Source organism: Balearica regulorum, chromosome 7 (genome assembly GCF_011004875.1).
Source record: "Balearica regulorum gibbericeps isolate bBalReg1 chromosome 7, bBalReg1.pri, whole genome shotgun sequence".
In the NCBI taxonomy this organism is placed as follows: Eukaryota; Metazoa; Chordata; class Aves; order Gruiformes; family Gruidae; genus Balearica; species Balearica regulorum.
Genome location: NC_046190.1, coordinates 37,450,476 through 37,462,772, shown reverse-complemented (window position 1 = coordinate 37,462,772; position 12,297 = coordinate 37,450,476). Strand labels below are relative to the sequence as shown.

The window sequence follows — 12,297 nt, the reverse complement described above, 5'->3', positions numbered from 1 at the left end:
GTAAAGCTGTCCCAAAGACACCGAGTTAAGAGGTTCCTCCTGCTTTTAAAAACAGCCAAATTGTCAGTTATTAGTTTTGCCTTTTATCAGGAGGAAGGTGCTTGCGGAACGCTGGTCGGGGTGATTTCTGGGAGTGATTTTTGGCTCCTGGAGTACTTGGCTGTTCTTGGAGGCCCCTGGGCTCTGTGGCCAGGTGTGACCTTACTGAACTAGGAGTGCTGATAAAAATCAGATAAAGGAGAGGGGCAGCCTCTTTGGAGTAGCGTAGTCTGTGATCACCCCAGTCCTCATCAATCTGGAGAGACTGACTTGCTGTTACTATTTGTTTTTTTCTTTCCTTGCTCAGTCTCCTTTGTCTCTTATGAATTTGTAAAGCACTGTATAGAGTTGTACAGACTTTGAAGTAGTTCTTTGCCATGAAATAAATCCACAATGTTGGTAACTGTGAAATAGAAGTACCTCCAGGCTTAGGAAATTAATTCAGTTAATTACTTGGCTGTTAAATATGAGGGGGAACAAAACTGATATGTTGGTGTAGAAAATACTTCATACTGACACCTGTAGAAGTTTTAAACAGACTTTCAAATAGGAATTTTAACATTGTGTTTAAATAACTGAGGGAGGAGGAACTGCAAATTTCTTTTGTCTTTCACAATATATAAATTGGGTGATCGGTAGAGCTTAAGAATAAGCGTAGGTGAATACAGAATGTTTGGTGATGGCATCCTGGGTTATTCAGGTAGTTACATCCTGAGTTATTACAGTAAGTAGCAGTAAGTATAATGAATTAGTTGTAAAAGGTAAATAGGTAATACATGTAGCCAGGGTGCAGGGATCGAATAAATCAAGTATCACAGAAAATGTAATGTATAGACTACAGAGAGAAATGTCCATGTGCATCTGAGTATTTACACTTAGTAGTAAGTGAACTTGATTTAATAAATGGTGCAGTGGTATTTAAATGGAAAGCAGGTTAGGGAGGTCCTTTGCATAACCAGTTCTGTTGGGGCATGACCTGTGATGCTTGTTTACCTTCGGTTGGTGAAGCAACCTGCTTTTGTTGTGATGTGAAACTCTCCTGTGCTGCACAGTTAGCTTCTGAGGGGTCCAGCAGGTCCTAAGCGTGGCTTTCTCCTACTTCTGATGATGGTGAACCTTGCTAAAAGGGTTTTATATGGTGGTGCCTGTATGTGAACTTAGCCTTTCCACTATTTAGCATGCAGACAGACAGGACTTCTCAGGCAGTTTTGGACTGTCCTGCGCAGCCTGAAACCAGTGTATTTCAGATTGATTCTGTAGGATGTGCTCTGAGCAGCATCAGAAGCCAGTGCTGGGAAAAGGAAGCCTACACAGAGGTAGAAGAGACATCAATGATTGAAGAGATGTATATAAAAGTGGTTGTATGATGCAAGATAGGAAAGATTTATTTTGTGTCTTCCTAGGGTGGGAGCTGGGTTGGTGGGATCTGGATCTGCGTGTAGCGTTGTGCATAGCCGTCCGTTGCAGGCGAGTGTTGGTCTTGTTGCCTTTGCAGTCCTCCAGGAGCTCCTGCTGCCTGCTTTTGGTGGAATATCTCTCATCTAAATAATTACACTACAGGAGTAGCTAACGCTGCTGTCTTCTGCTGTGGTGAAGAATACTTCAGCAATGCGAATAACTGAGCTTAGAAGACTAATGAAGTTTACCCTTTCTAAGCAATAACTTAAACTCTGAGGATTTCCAGCTGGCAACAGAAGCATTTAAGTATCTGGGCATTGGTATAATGAACTGAATTAATTAATTGAAATAAATCTTTGCCCAATCATTGGCTAATCTAAATGAGTCATTAATATGTGAGAAGTACTGAACCTCACAATTTGTGGCAAGCTTAATGTTTATAAAAAATACTGTGTTACTGATACTAGTGTAGAACTTGTAATTCTGTATTTGTAGTTCCAAATACCTGTTTGGAGTGTTATTAAGTGGCTGCTGATACATTCTATGTCATGCACCTTCCTGGCTGAATCTGTGGGCAGCAGGCATCTGAAAGCACTTAAATTGGCATTTCAGTGCTGAAGCTTGTCGCTCAATCAGCCTGGTATTGAATGAAGTAAGGGAGCAAATGTACCTTTGGGGAGCACAGAAGGATCTCTGTAAGCAGAGGCTTACCACTGCTCTTCCTGATTGACTGGAAGTATTTAGTTATACTTAATTTCTTACCTTTCCGCAAATATATTGGCGGTAAGAATAAGGGCAAGACATCTGTGTTGCTCTGGAAGTTGCTTAACAACAAGATCCTTTGCTACCAGCATGTTTGTGTCTAATGTGGTACCCAGTCTTATTTTGCTGCCTCCCCTTGGCCTTATTCTGTGCTCTTCTGCCTTTTGCTCCATCCTGTGCATAAGGCGAAGCAATTAGGCTTGAGATACCACCAGGGCTCGGAGATGGGTATATTCTCACTTTGTTACAAGCTCTTTTTCAGGCTCTGCTCCTTGACAGCAAACTGAGCTGTTTTGGTGCTGGCTGCCACTTCGGCAGATTTCATTCCATCTTTATCAACCCTTCCTCTCTTTCTCCACCCTTCTCTCCTTTGGCCGCCCTGTATCAAGTGCCCAATTGCTTTACTGGAAGATCCTCTGTAGGAAAGACCCTTTGTCTTCCTTGCTCTGCTGACCTTCACTGCTTTTTGTGTTTGGCTTTTCTCCATCAGCGCTTCTGGAATTAATTCTGAAGCCTAGATCAGCCTTTAGCTAACTCTGTTTAAGAATGCCTTGCTTTTTTGCATCAGTGTCTTTGGGGCTTTAGAGTAATTTGCTTAGAATATATTTTCAGTGGCAGAATTGCTGGAAATATCTTATGCCAGCTGAAACTGAGACTTGAAAAATCTTTGTTCTGGTAAAACAAAGGAAACCACATAAATCATAATCAAGAGGGGAGAAACCTGTTTTATAGCTATAGATGTGTCAGGTACTACTTAACCTGATGTAGGAGAGAAAAGACAAAAAAAAAGTGAGTATTATCCATGTTAGGTTATTTTTATTTTGAGACCTCTGCTCCATTTTTTTTAATTCTTTGTGAGAGATGACAGACTTAAGTGACTACCCTTGGGATTGCTGTGCTGAAGGCTTTCTCCTAAGGCTTGAAGATACATTGATCTGAGTGGTATCTTCAAAGAGCACTGTGTCCTTTCAGGTGGCTTTTGGCTTCATATTGTTTTTACCCATGAGTATCAGGCGAAGGAAAGAATCTGATGCCAGGGAATAAGCCAAAGTCAAAACCAGAGTCAATTAGGAAAACATCTGAACTGCCTGGGAAGGAGGAAATGACCTTGGCTGACCTGCAGAGCTTAAAGCACAGGTATTGCCCTAAGCCTGCCAAGCCCTACAGTTTGATCAGTGTATGTTCACTGATTTCTTATTTAAATATTGCATGGCAAATCAGAGCTGGGATTTGTGCAGAGAAGCCAGGTGGAAATGGACGAGACTGCTTCCCGAATAGTCTTGGTTTGCTGTGACTTTATGGGGACTACACTTTGGATCCTGCCTCTCAATAGGATAATCGGATAATCGTTGCTTGAACCCTGGGTCTTTAATGTCACTGAAAATGGCACTTTTTAAACTTTTTTTTAAAAAAATACGGGTGCCCTCTGGTGGTCAGGTCCGTGCCTGCTGTCTCCCCTTTGCTCCAAATGACTAAAAATACCTGCTCACCTTGCCTTCATCCCCAGGAGCACATTGGCTGTCCTCCAGTAGCTGTCTGGAAAGCAGCCTCTCTCCGAGGAGTCACATCATTTGGGAGTGGAGTAGAGGGAATAATTTCCTGACTCGATAGAGGAAGTGCAGAAGTTGTAACTATCACTTAGTTTTGATTAGTTCCTGATTTGGAAGTTAAGTGCCAATGCAGTCATTGAGTGTCACCCCATTAGGGTCTAGTCTTGTCACAGCTGTCACTTTCTTATGACGTTCAGTGTCCACCACTGCTCTTCTGGGCTGTGCTAAGGGTTGGATCTGCAGGGAGGAAGCAAGGCAGAAAACTAAAGATGGGTATAATGTTCATTAATTAGGGTAATGTCTGTTTTAAAGCCTTAATCTTGGGGGGTTTTTATTGCTTTTTACTTTGGCAAACTTCTACAGCTTCAGCTGTCTCCCACAGTTGGCTGTTGCTGAGACTTGCTGGTGCAAGCTATATGCTTTTTTTTTTTTAGTGTCTAGACCACATATGGGATTGATCACATGTTACACATGTTACTGCTGCTCGTGGGGCCAGCTGAAGAGAACAAAAGGCTTGTGAGGTGAGGAGGCTTTGTTTAATGTGACATAGCCCATCTGTTTTCAGTCAAAAGGGCTGAGGGATTGCATGAGGTACTGGCTGGAAGGGAACAATGCTGTGAAGTACCCTAGAGTTTATTTTAGAGCAGAGGTTTTTAATTGGTATTAAAATAGACATAGTGGAGAATTACTGCCTCCTTGATTTGGGGCTGAATTCATCGGGACTTCTGTCCTAAGAGCATGAGGCCCAATTCTCAGAAGTATGCAACTGCGTGAACAGGCTGGAGAGCAAAAAGTGGTGCCAGGAATGACCTGCTCTGGTCTTGCCGGTGTGAATAGCAGTGTGGCCTGCAAGCTGTGATGTGTTAGCCCTGTCTCTGACTGACCTCCCACGATCTTCCCTTGCTGTCTACTTGTAGCTAAAGACCAGGTTTCATGGGAATTAAGAAATTCGAAGTGATCTCGTTTCCCCCACAAGGGATCTTCTAGTCCTTATACTTTTTCCCATCAGTCAATTAAAGGTTTCACACTCTTTTAGGTAGCCAAAGCAATGTGATGTTCCTTGTATTGAAATAATTCCATCTTGCACGTTCCAGCTGTGAGAGTCAGTAGTCAGATGCTTGGAGTGCTCTTCCTTTCTTCTTCCCCACTGGCTTGCTCGAGTTTCTCTCAAAAATTATTTTAAATAACTGTAGTCCCTGGGCAACACCGCTTATCTTAGCTCTGCCTTTACTCTCTTGTTTTCTCCTGTCCTCCTCGATGGAAATGAAGATGGATTGAGTAGCAGTGTCAGGTAGACAAACACTTTGTTGGGAGCCTATAAAATGCTCTGGTGTGGAAACACCCGCTTTGCTCCATGCGTGTGAATAGGCTCACCCATTTCTTACTGCCTTGCAGGACTGAGCCTGTAGTTTGCACAGCAAAACCAGATGCCAGCAGTGATGAATGTTGTAGCACCTCTTCGCTTAATGGCTTGTCGCATTATTGCGGATGGTTTGGGAAAGGGAACAGATGCTGATGAGAATTCATGTTCCTTTCCTGCCAGGTAACTGGGTAATGGGGCTGCTCTCTCTCAAAAGTTCTTCACGATGCTTAATTATAGATACAGACTAGTTAAACTAGATGGAAAATAGTGTGTTTGGGATTAATGAACTGGTGTTCACATTTTATATTAGTATAGAGACCTGACTTGTCTGTCCTTGCAGAGAAACTAAATATTTTCAAGGAACTTGGAGAAGATAAATATTGAAAGTTACAACTCGCATCAGTTTTTCTTTAGTTGATATTTGATGTGTATAACATCACATATACATGTGTGATGTGTAAACATGCCTGGTAAGTGAATAGTGCTTCAGTGCAAATGAGCTCCTCGGTTGTTGAAGGTGCAAGTGGATGTAACACAGACAACTTCCAGAATTTCTGCTTGCCTTGGCTAAGCCCTGCTTGAGCTAGAGCTTATTTCCCCCCGCTTCAGCGGGAGGAGCCCGCTCAAGCTTGATGTTTTAGAAACCATTGCGGGAAGAGAATCTGTACCTCAGAGAAATTGCTAATTATCTGCACTGTGAACAAGGCTCTGCATTATTCTCGGCCTTGCTGTATGCTAGTGCCTACTTTCAGCCATTTCTTGGTTTTGTTATTAGGTTACAGAGCTTTCCAGCTTGTTCCTCTAGCAGGAATGCAGGCTATGATCAATCTACTCCTTTATCTCAGCCGGGGAGGAGTAAGCTCTCTGACACTGAAAAACTTACCCTACTAAATATTTAATTTGTGGCTTTTGATTGGGTAGAATTTAGAGGACAAAAGATGCTAAAAAGCTGAAGAGCCTGAGCACGGTAGCCTAGGAGGGCTGCATTCGTGCCGAACAGGAGCATTATTTAATATTTAGACTTGAGATTCCTGTACTTGTACAAACAAGGTTTGTGTTTGTCCTTAAGACTGCAACGATTCGCTAGGAATTATGATCAACTGACGATCCACTGAAGCGCAAAGTGGCTTTCACAGGCATTAATGTCTAGTACGGATAGAACTAGTCACGTAAACATGGCTCTGTTCATTGTGCCTGGATATTCCCCTCGCTCTTCGGCCCTCTTGATGGGTATTGTGTGCTTGCTTGTGCAGAGCTTACTGAGCAAGTGAGACTGTAATTTCTAGTGCTCTCTGAATCTTTACTGATAGATGGCAGGGGACCCAGGGACTTCATCCTCTAGCTCATTAATAAAAGAGGTGGTGTAGGGCCAGGAACTTAACCTGGTCAAGGCTTGGGAGAAGCTCGGCCACTCGTTAATGATCAAATGCTTGTATTTTGAAGCATGTTATTAACCAGTTTTTAATCCATTGAATGTTTCATGTTGATTTTTGTGTTGTTCTGGCTTATTAATCACAATATCATTTAGTGGCAAGTGGAATAATACAGTGTGAGAACTTGCATTTATTAAGTGAATGCTACTGTGATTATTAACAACACCGGTAATCTCATCAAGAAATGACATCTATTTATCATAAGACTTATTTTTCATAAGCCCTTGTTGACTGTCATGAGATTCCTCTTTACCCTCCTTTAATTAGAAAGCCTAGATCATCTTGTCTCTTCCATCCAGCATCAGTCTTTGTCTAAATAAGCAGGTCTGTGATAACACCTATTGCCCTGTTTTACTCTTTTTAAATATTAATAGCAATGAGTTAAGGCTTACTGAATATCAACAGCAGCTGGGCAGAGAGTCTCAGCCAACTCTTATTAAAACTAAACCTCAGAGTTCTGCCGAAAGCTTTATAAAGACTTGAGTAGAAAATACTTATCTATAGTGTTGCTGTGTTATGCAGACCTTCACTACCATTCAAGTCGAGAGAGTCTGTCTGTGCTCTCTCCTGAGAAGATCAGGATATATAGAATATAAAACATTATAAACAAAGTGACTGTTCACTTGGAAATACTTAGTATTGTTGCTTCCAATAATATAGTAAACAATCTCAATTTATTACATGCTCCTTGGTGGTTTGATAACTTGGACAATAAAAAGGTCATGTTCTCTTGGTCCTTGCTGCTTCCTTGGGTGCTTCTGCCTCCCTTATCAATTTTCTACAGTATCTAGTTTTCAATTTATATGCAGTAGAACATTTAACTTTGTCTTGCCATCTTTTCTGTTTTCTTATTTCTATGGGGCTTACTTTCTTCTGAAATGATATTGTGAGTTTTCTCACTTGTATTTTTTAGCATTTTTTAGGCATCCTTCTCACTCTCTGGTATGAGTTTTGAATACCCAATAAAATAGTCTTTGGCAGTTGGTAGTTGTCATTCTAAGTCAGACTTATTTGTATCCATTGATCTGGCTCATAGTTTCAAGCTGATAAAGCCAGGCTCAGAAACCCTCAAGTGTTGTGAAAAATAGTAGTAAGAAAAGGGAAAGAAAAGCTGTTCTGTGTTTGAGGGCACTTTAAAAAGCTTGTGGCATTGGACACTTTGCTTTGCCTCCCTAATTCTTCCAACCTGAGTTTTATTTATTTTTTCCTTGAAAAGAAATGCTGGTGAGTGACAGCAGTGAGCTTGCTGTCTCTTGTGGGGGGACCAGGGATAGAGAACAGGATGCCAGCTGTGATCTTTCTGCGTTCATGTGATCATCCTACCTCGTGCTTCTCACCGTCTCTGCCAGCCTCACGGTTTTATTAAGTTCCCTTGCCTTGCTGCACTGCCTGTGTGCTGAGGAGCAAATACAAGGGGAGCTGCAGCTGTGATGGAAAGCAACTGCCATGTTCGGGGGGGGGGGGGGGGGGGGGAAGTTATCGAGCCTGCCAGCCTTCAAAATATGGTTTGGATCAAGAGATTTTCAAGTGAGCAGTGTGTTTGGGAGGTGAGGAGTGCAGGCTTATGGCTCTGTGCTTGATTCTCTCTGTGCATGGCAGATGAAACCGAGTAGCAGCTGCCTGCATCTGTCAGGGCTGCAGCTTGGGGGTACGGTCCCATATCCTGCTCGGGGTGAGTTCTGTTTGGAAATGTAAGCAACATCTCCCAGATTAACAAATTAACAGATTTATAGTTTTTGAGGGTATTAGGGTAACATCAGTAGGATGCCTCCAGCATGTGTCATTAGGGTTGACGGCCTTCGTGAAGCAATTGTTTTCCTCTGCAGACTATCAGGGAGTCATCTCTAAGGAGCGGTGTGTTATCCCACGTGATCCAAGTTAGCTGGTGAGACTGACCTAAAACCATTCAAGTTCATCTTCTTCAGAGCAGTCCCCTTCAAGGGTCTTGAAGCAGAGGTCCTCATACTCTGCCCTGTCCGTCTGTGCCCACGTACTGGTGCCAGTGCCTAAACTGGGCTGCGGCAGAAGAGAGTGGGAGGGAGCGTGAGAAATCAGCTAGTCTGCTGCCAAAGCGGGGCTGGGTGCCTCCAAGCTAGTCCTGACAGGCAGCTGTCTCACCTATTTTTAGCAATTTGCGGGTGATGGAGAGAGCAGTGATGGAATAAATCCTCCCCAGCAGCTGATTCCAGTGTTCCCCCATCCTTAACATTAAACGCTTTCTGTGTATGTATACGTGTGTATGTATACATATGTATGCACAGGCTTCTCCTTCTTTCCCTGATGTGTAAGTCTCTTCCCCTACGATGTCCTTAAGCACGTCTTACATCTTGTCCTATCCTCGCTGTTCTGCCCTGCTGTCTCCTTGTGTTCTTGGACCTGTTTTAGGGTATGGCTGGTATCCAGAGCTGTCTCCTCGATCTAATTGTTCACTGTCATCTCTGGAATCTCCCTTAATTTTGGTGTGTTTGTTGAGGTTCTTGCCACAAATTCATTGTGCTAATTTACATTGGTGTCAAGTACTGTGAAAGATGAGGAAGGGAACAAAGTAGTAAAAAGTCCTGAGAGTGGGGTGACATCCTGAAAAATTGGGCTATGGATATTAATTTCTGGTTAATTTCTCATTAAAGTTTCAGCTAATTTAATCATTGAATATGGTTGAGCTGAGGATGAGACAGAGCTCTTCACTGAAAGCACTCCCGATCCCTGGAGGTTGGCTGTTTTTATGAATGTTGTGTCTGAGCTTGCTTTTGCGTTTCAATATGAAAGCCTGAAGTTTTAAGTGGCTTTTAAACCTCACTTGGATGTCTCCACATGTTTACATACAGGGAAAGTTGCAACTCTAGTCAACTGAAGAACACATCTGTCAGGCAGGATTCCTCTCTCCTGCTTCTTGTTTGGTGGCAATGTCTTTGACTCCTGAGCGCCCAACTTCTTGTTAGATCTTCTGCATTTCCTTCTGAGACTAAATAGCATCTGATAGCTAAGTACTTTTTCTGCTGCCTTCAGGATGAGAATAACTGAGCGCTGTTATCTCTGGCACAAAGCTTTGTTATTTTAGCACATTGTTCTGCTTCTATCACTCGAAGAAAAATACTTTAAAGTGAGGGATTGTGGTTTCTCTAATTGGAAGACCCACAACTGTGGAGTATCCTGTGCCAGTGCCTGGTGTGAGCTCCAGGATCCTTCGTGGATGTATATCCCATGGTTGCATGTGTTTGAGTTTCTCAAAGAACGATTTGCTAAGTGAGAATTTAGCATTGAGTTGACCTCTGTGGTAGCTAGGTAGTTTTATTTGGGGATAATGAACCTGTCTTATGCCGAATTGTTGGCTTTCTCCAAGTATTGAAAGAAGAGATTACTGTGTAAGTGGGAAATAATTGTCTTTGCCTCAAATTCAATTCGTTGGGGGAGAAAAAACCTGAAGAGACCAGGAGGGTTGAAGCATGGCAGCTAGGATCCAGGGCAGGCATGCCTCGTGGAGAGAGGCTGGCAGCTAGTCTTGACGCACAGTGAAGGGAGTCTTTGTATTTTCATTTCCCTTTTGTGCAGAAGCTGTAGCAACAGGCATGCCACTGGAAAGTCAGTCTCATCAAAAAAGGAGGTGGAGAGTCTTCATTTGCTGATGGTGGTCCATCAGGATGGATATTTCTGGAGCTCTGAGGTTTTTCCAGCTGTACTGTGAACATCTGCATTGAAAGACTCCTTTATGTGGGCACAGTATGGAAGCTGCAGTTGTTGGAAGCCAAGGATTTCAACAGAGGATGGTTGTGCAGGATGTAAAATACACAGAGTAGTAGCTGTACATAGAGAGCAGATCCTTCAGTGGTTAATTCAGTGAGTAGTTTGGACTGTGGCCCGGAGGTGAGGAATAGCAGGTACTGTTTAAAACCTTGCTTGAGGAGTAGGCTACAAACTCTGCTTTTATTCTCATAGCTCATTTTGCTTGTATACTGGGCTGGTGATCTAATTGCAGAGCAGAGTTAATTACCTAGATAAACTAGAGTGGAGGGGGGAAAAAGCCGACTGTATTCAAATAGCCTACGTCTGTATCGCTGCAGCCAGCTGGCTCGACAGTGTGATGGATTGAAGGAATGCGTAGGATTTGCTGAAAAAGTTTGATTTTGAATTTCATCTATCCCTTCCCTGGTTTGCTAGCTGTCAGTCAGGCATTACAGGAGCAAATCTTTACTGATACAGCTATTCTCTAGCACGTTGCATATGGAATAGCTTGGTTCTGTAGATAAGCAATCAATTTTCCACTGTTTTTCTGTCCTCAGGACCTTTTCCCAAGAGATTCTCTCAGAGAACTGATGTCCTGCCTCCACAAGGGCTTTCCTTGTCAGCGCTGCTGGTGTAACCTCAGCTGGCAACAGCTTATTTTAGCAAACCGCGCATGGGCCAAAACCACAACTCTGCAAGGATGTGCCAGCGCTGATTAAACTTTCAGGAAGGGCTTCAGGAGAGGTGCCAGCATGGACTTTGTGCTCCAAGAGACAGATCAGCTGCCTGGCTCTTCTGGGGAAATAATTTCCCTATGTTAAGAATGCTTGCGGAGGACTCAGGTTTGGATCCTGTCTCTGAAAGTTTGGTTCAGTGGAGGTCTTAAAGATGGTGCTTTGCTGTAAGAAAATATCTGGGCATATAAAGGCTCGGGACCTTCTCAGAAAGGAAAGGCTGGCATGTTAGACTCCATTTTGTATGAAAAGGCATCATTAGTACTGCTCCTCACCAAGCACTCATGTATTTTATTAAATCAAACCCTTGCAATGGAGTTGTATTCTGTCCTAGCGTGGACTAGAAACCTCTGAACTGCTTTAACCCAGCTGCATTTCGTTTTTATTGTGTTTCAGAGCACCGCTGGGATCTTGGTGGTTGTTCAAGTGCACTCAGTACTTTGAAGTAGTCACAATATGAACAAAAGTTAATTTGCTTTCGTCATGATTCACTGTTGTCTTAAGTATGTTCTTTGGGAGTTTATTCTAGAATAAGAAAGTTTTTTGCTTCCCACCAGTACTGTGGAAGGATTTGAGTTCTTTAGCCCTTCCCCATTTATCCTGTACTGGGACTGTTAGTGAATTATTGGATACTGGTAAGGAGTTGTCTTTTATTTTGGTAGTGTTTAAATTAATTGAAGGAGCACCTACCCTCATTTCTTCTTGGAAGGTGACGCGCTGAGGTTGCTGCAAAGCTGTGTATTGCTGGGGAGACAGGCACAGACTCTTCTCTGTTAATTTTACATACCACATCTGTGTTTTCCAGGAAACTGGTAGGATGAAATATGCGTAGCCTTTTGCGTAGAGCTTGGGAGACTTCAAAAATCTTGGTTTGTTTTTGTTCTTCTCCCAAAGCAGCCTTTTTTGAATAAACTCATGCAGCTGTAAATGACCGTGTTCATAGTTACAGGGAGTACCAAAGCCCCAGCCTTCATCTGAAGGCTGCTGACTAATGAGGAGCACCTAACTGTGTGTGAGCCCCATACCTTGTGATTAGTCCAAAATAAATCACTAGGAGTGCAAAGTAAAGGCAGCTTTGCCTAAGTTACAGACAGGCTAAGATCTTTGCCTGAGCTCTTTGAGTCCTTTAGAAAGAGAAATAACTTTGTCAAGCCGTTAGTTTTGTTGCTTGTGACATGTTAATGTAGCCTCAGAGATTATAATTTCACTGATGTTAATGTGGTCTGAGCTCTGTCTGGTTATAAACCGCTTTACAAGTAAAGCATAGGAAAGCCATAGCATTGTTTGGCTTACAGATT

The 12,297-nt window shown here is 42.7% G+C and overlaps 1 protein-coding gene across 6 annotated transcripts in view; it reads left to right on the top strand.

Annotated features, from left to right (window-relative positions):
* Nucleotides 1-12,297, top strand: part of MICU1 (mitochondrial calcium uptake 1) — a 104,051-nt gene that overhangs the window by 12,715 nt on the left and 79,039 nt on the right. The gene's annotated exons all lie outside the window — the stretch shown is intronic.